This window comes from Coenobita brevimanus, chromosome 74, assembly GCF_032717465.1.
Source record: "Coenobita brevimanus isolate Jiangsu-jjx chromosome 74, ASM3271746v2, whole genome shotgun sequence".
NCBI classification, from domain to species: domain Eukaryota; kingdom Metazoa; phylum Arthropoda; class Malacostraca; order Decapoda; family Coenobitidae; genus Coenobita; species Coenobita brevimanus.
In genome coordinates this window covers 5,891,945-5,897,654 of record NC_137027.1, presented here as the reverse complement: position 1 = coordinate 5,897,654, position 5,710 = coordinate 5,891,945, and positions in this window count along the sequence as shown.

Genomic DNA, 5,710 nt, shown 5'->3' with positions numbered 1-5,710 from the left:
ACACATTTTTGCATCCACACACACATAATCAGTCATTGCCTTCCTTTCATTCAGTTCACCACCCACCCTTCTCATCACTCGCCATGTATACCTGTGGATCATTTTGTGCCTGAAGAGGGTATTGGCTATCACCAACCCCCTCCCAGCACAAATGTCCACTAACGCACTGCCATTCTCGTCTATCTCAGCAGGCACACCCCACTCACCAACTATTCCATCCACCTTCACATTCCCTACTTTACCATTCATATCACCAATCAAAAACACTCTCTCATTCCTTCCAAACTTTTCCATGCACACTTCCACATTTGTCCAGAACTCTTCTCTCACTCTGCTTGCACGATCTCACATTGGCACATACACACACACAATTGCCCACATTTGTATTCCAACTTTCAATCTTACCCACACAATCCTTGACCCAACTGATCCATACTCTCTTATGCTGTTCTTCCATCTTTTACCCACAACTATACATACTTCTTCTTTTGCCCTCTCATTCTCATCTGCTCCTGCACATATACCCCATCCATACTTCGATTCTCTGACACTCTCACCTCTCCATTTAGTTTCAGTTATTCCGCATAGATCAACTTTCGCACCCTCAAGCACCTGGACAATCTCTCTCTCTTTCACCTCATCATTTGCTCCCCTTACATTCTATGTTCCGATTACCATGTCCTTTGTCCGGTCCTTGGTCGTCATTTTTTGGTCAATCCTTGTCCGAGGCTTATTGTTTGTCAGAGAAATTAGTTGTTTTCCGGGGAGAGGCACTAACCCTCCGCCAACCCTTTTAGTCGCCTTTTACAACAAGCAGGGATAGGCTACTGGGGGAGTATTTTTGAAAACCCCCCCTACCCCCAGCGGTGTACTGTAATTTTCTCCTAGTTTTCACCTAGCCAGCCAACGTAGCATTTACCATCCAATCACTTGTATGAAAAAAAATATATATATATATATATATATACAGTGTACAAAAGCTTTTGTATTGAATATTTGTATTCTGGTGTTTCCAGTGTATATTTCAATAACTTCCATAAGTGACATGAAAATTCACCTATGGTACAAATCTGGCTTTTGTATGTGCAGAGAAGTAAAGAATATTTCTAAGGACTTTCATCATATCCATTACAAAAGTTTGACACATCTGTGAGCAACAGATGACACTAATAGTTCAGTAGTGTTATTATGTAAAGTATAAATATATTTTTCATAAAATCTTAATAAGAATATACAGTAGGTTCTCTTGAAAAATATTACATCTTGTAATATTTACTATTGTACAGCAAGTCCTTCTTATATGTTACCTTTTTTATGTTCTTATGTGCTGCTAATTCTACAGTAAATTTCAAGAATTATTACCACTTTAGTTTCATTGACACCTACAAAACTGACTTCCCAGTTTCCCAATTTACAGCACCAAATTATGGAAAAGTTTTCATATTTTGGAAAACATCCCGACATAATGTAGAACATCAGTGCTTGTAAAAGAACTAGCTTTTATTACACACCATCACCTGTGTACATAGCCTAATCAATGTACAAACCAATAATGGCTACCATTATGTTTTGTGCACTGCAGGGATGTTCTTAAACAAGGTGTCCCAGGCCTTTATGTACTGTACTATTTTGGGAGGTGATTCTGGGGCTAAGTAAGAAATGTTTTGTCAACATGCGTCAAATTATCAACTGTCCCAGAGCTACGAATACCGATAACTTCATCTTTACCTAACCCTCTACCAAGTATGCTTACACTGCAGCAAAAGTAAGTTGACCTTGATCTCTGACTTAATTGTGCTGAAAAACAACAGGTCAACCCTTTGACTTAGCATACCTTCAACCCACCTAGGCTATCGTATGATTTAACTGCTTTAAAACATATATCATACAACACCTAGCGATTAAATACACCGTGACTCTCCGCGCGCGGGTGTCATAAAGATAACCTACGAAAACGCAACCCTGCACAACTCAACTAAGAAGTTTCCTCCTCCTTATCTCTCTCTACACCTCCCGCACATACACTCTCCAGTTATTGTTAATCTGTAAATGTCCATATTTCGTGAGGATGTGTTTCATTGGAAATGGACGTATCTCAGACATGACGTTTCCGAACGATATGAAGAAACGTTCAGATGAAAGAGGAAACATAATAACAACTGGGCATAAATTAGAACTCTAAACTGAATAACACATAAAGGTCGTCAACATAATACAGTCATTGTTTTATTGTTGCAATTTACCTCCATACGCGCTGCGCATGTCAGTGTTCAATATTTGGTGCAATAAAGTCGTGTTAAAATATATTTTTAAAAATAAACAAATAAATGATATGAAAGGAAAAAGGGGTAATGTTCATTATAATAAAACCTCTAAACTCATATTCTCGTTAGCTAAGAAGAGATGCTGCCCGTTTCACCATCAACATAATTGTCTTGTAGGCCTCATACCTTTTACATAACGATATGGCTTGCATAAATTGCTGACAGGAATGTTAATTTGTCACATGAGGAAATGAACTGGTGAGGAAGCGATGCCAGAAACCCTTCAAAGCTGTCGTGAATATGTACGGGCACTGCCCCCAAAGTCATATTCAGAGTACATGTACTTTGATCCAAACCTTGGGGTTGAATAAATAAATAAAAGACTGCGTAACTAACCAACCTATTCAGTCCCATGACGTAGCCAGTGTTTAACCTTATCTTGCTACCTTCTGTCAGTTTAATTCAGCTTTGGGAGAAATCGGGTTGTTAAGGGACTAATGAACGACTCGAGCCATGTCTTCTCCATTAACAAAATCGTCTGGAGGTAGGCTAGCGTAATTACTCTCTAAACATGTGTCATCGGACTAAATGGGTTATTATTTACCCCTCTTCCTCCCCAAAAAAGCAACACTTACATTCCACAATTGCAGAAGTGGATGGTGGTTAGGCTGAAACTTGTTCCTCCTCTTTGCTGTGTCGTGGGAAGATCCCTGTCGACTATAATTCCAGCAATTTTTACTGTCACAGTCTTCCACCAGAATACCACCCGCAACACTCAATGCCATATCCAAAGTTCACAATGACAGACATGAAGAAAACAAACCTATCCTTCTGACCGGCCTTCAAGATGGGAGACGCATTGTCGCTCTTGCAATTGTATGTGTACTATTCCGTGGTCACTGCACACAAATTTTCTACTTTAGTATGAAAATGTAGTACCGGGTATTCTTTCCATTCATGACAGGATTTGGCACATTACACAGTAAGCGCGGTAATCAGTAAACGTAAATTTTCCTAATATTTAGCGGTCATTCTTCACAATTTGCTGATCTGTTACAGAAAGAATATTCATTCTTCAGTACATGTAAACATTATCTTCGGCGGTCACTGAGCAGTTAAGTTCCAAAAATGGTTCATTTGTGTTCATTTATGACAAGCTTTAGTACAGAACCCAGAATAAACGTGCACTGGACGTATTTACTCTTTCAATGGTCACTGTACACCCTGCTATCACGTTTTCAAGATGTCCATTATCCTCAAACTCACCGCATACGACTTTCCTAAATGTTACAGAAATATTTGTTTTCACTCAAGACTAAGATTTGGCACATTTTAGTAAATGCCAATTAGACTTTTTCTCGAGATGAACTGCACTTCTGCAGCATCACACGGCGCACGTAATTCGAACTGCTAGTTTGCGCTACACACCAACTCCGTTCGTTCGTTCAAAGATTTCCTGCACTTAGCGCAGACCGGGCCATACATTAGCCCGGTCAGTGTTTACTGTAAATTACATTATTGAGAACTAGCTCATACATGTCTCACATCTTTATGGAAATTGGATGTTATCGATGTGTTCCTTTATCAGCGTTTCTCATTCTTAAAAAATGATTTTAAGTAAATAAAAATGATTAAAGTTCCACATCGCACTGATCACGCTGTAACTGCTTCTTAGAAACACCAGTTCCCAAATGCCTAAGACGCACAACAATGCGGTAACAATTAACGTGCAAAGCAGTGCTGGATGCCTGCAGCGTAACGATTACTACTCTCCCGTCGAATCTCGATGGACAACTGTAGCACATTCTCAGGCTCCCAGCCTCCCAAGCTTCAGAATTTCTAAACCGAAACAGTTCTCGAAACCGAATCAAGACATACAAGAGTGTTTCGAAAAAAAAAAAAAAAGGTAGTAGTCTTTTACGGCAATGTATAATTATAGCTTCAGCTAATTAAAAAAAAAATATATCGAAAACAAGTACTACAGCAAAACTATGCAATTTGAAAAAGTGCATCTGAAGAAAATTGCATCCCGCAGGTGAGCTATTTCGTAAGGTGCATACGATTCACAGATGGAGAAGTTCTCATTGTATCATACACCATTAAAAATTTCATCAGCATACCGTATGTCTTATATTTCACCTGAAATAAATAAAGAGCAACGGGTAAGTCTGTGTCTGACGTCCCGCGTGCAAGGAATTATGGGTAGGCTAATATTCATAAAGAAGTGCGCTGTTCGTTTTTTCTCCTCCGCTTTGTGTTCGACCATAATGCGATAATCTGTCAACAAAGATGAAAAAGTTTTGTATTACGGCTGTCTTCGTGAATCTTTATCCGACATAGTGAAACTAAATCTAGGAGTATTATCCGACCATTCACGAAAACAGCTGCATACTATAGGCTATGGCTTAGCCGCTAAACACTAACCATTTGTTTTGTTACCTCAGCCAATATATGTCCATAAGAAGTCTCAAGAAGTTATCGATGGATTTCAATTAAATTTGTATTCGTGGGCCATGGGCCAAGGAAGAGTTGATTAAATTTTGGAGGTGGAGGTCATCTGGTATAGGCCGTTGTTAAAGGTATGCGCTCGCTGAGTGCTGTCTAGCTTATTCATTGTTGTAAGTTTTCCTTATCAAACGATATTCATTCACATTATCAGGCTCCAGCTAAATGAAACTGATCTAATTTATAATACAAGTCTACTGGAGGAAAATGAGCAAGGAGTATGTTGTATGCATTTGTGGAAACTAGTGTGCTATAATACAATTCCAAACCCTATATTGTTACATTATATTGTATAAAGTTTTGTATCTGATCATCGTCTTCGAATGGTATAAGAGTAGCCTATCTGATAATACCCAAGCAGCTCTGGAGATTTTGTTACACCAGTACCTCTGTGGTGATTTATTCTGCTCATTACATCCTATTATCTTCTGATGTTACTGATGCATACCATGTCAGTATTAAAATGATATATAGTACATGGATGACAGTGTTAAGATGTAAAATATAATGGAATACAAACCAGCTTAGTAACAAGGAAATGTTAAAAAGGAAAATAATAATAATAATAATAATAATAATAATAATTATAGTAGTAGTAGTAGTAGTATGTAGTGCTCTCTCTCTCTCCAGGTGACTAAATAAACACTGGTTGACAAGCCAGATGGTTTTCAGTAACCCAGGAAGCATTTCCTTAAGCCGACTGGTAACGATAAAACCACATGACGCCTGGTGGTCTAGCGGGGTAAGGCGCACATATTGGGAACACCTGAAATAAACACATTCCCACGAGTTTCCCCCTCAAGGTAGGCCGGCAGTACTTCGCCTTTAAAATTACTGCTCCCCCGCCAGACAGACAGCCAGTCATGTGTCGGGCGTGGTGGAATAATGCCATTTAAGTTGTAATTACCACCACTACCATCACCTCCACTACTGCTACCACT